The following is a 791-nucleotide window of genomic DNA, read 5'->3' on the forward strand; positions in this document are numbered from 1 at the left end:
GAACCTCGACATTCACAATTTTACAATCACCTTTTTTCGTCTTTTTGCGCTGTAAAACAATTCCGTGATTATGAATTAGCTTACATGTTTGTACATATTCAATCTTTTCTCCCCTTGAAGTTATATAATTACCAGTTAGCTTATTTAGTTCTAAGTATTTAATAATACCCCCACCCCCCAGAAATTTCAGCTGTATACCCGTTAGCGATGCGTGAGTAACAGAGCGACCTAGTTGAGTATCATGTGGTTAGAATTATCCTGGAAAAGAGTCTAGTCATCCCCATTGAAAACATAATGGGTTAGGTATCGTGATGTAACGAACCATTAGTTATGGGAGAGCGGAGAAAAAAGGAGGAAAAAATGAAAATGGCAAAAAAAGAAAGAAAGAAAAAATACAACGATATCTTGCTTGTAAGAAAAAAATACTCCAACTATTATCAGAACCACATATCCCGAACCATTATTTCCTAATCCACTAAAGCGATTAACACAGCCAACCCAACCAACTTAACAAGGTGTGAGCTACAGATACAAGATTAAAGGTAAAAAAATTTAACAAGGCTCTTGGCTCGATGGCGTGAGAGGTTCAGTGCTAATCGTAACGAGTCCACGATTTTTTTTTTTTTGACTGTTAAGCAGGGCGAAGGAAATTTGATTCAGGCAGCAGTTAATGCAATATACTCCTAACCGCGGGTGCTTCATAGGGCGCTAGAATTAATTCCAAAAAACACAGTTGTAATCTTTTTTTATGATAAAAGATATTTGTAACATTGGTTAGTCCGGAGATAAAC

Source organism: Penaeus monodon, chromosome 28 (assembly GCF_015228065.2).
Source record: "Penaeus monodon isolate SGIC_2016 chromosome 28, NSTDA_Pmon_1, whole genome shotgun sequence".
In the NCBI taxonomy this organism is placed as follows: Eukaryota; Metazoa; Arthropoda; class Malacostraca; order Decapoda; family Penaeidae; genus Penaeus; species Penaeus monodon.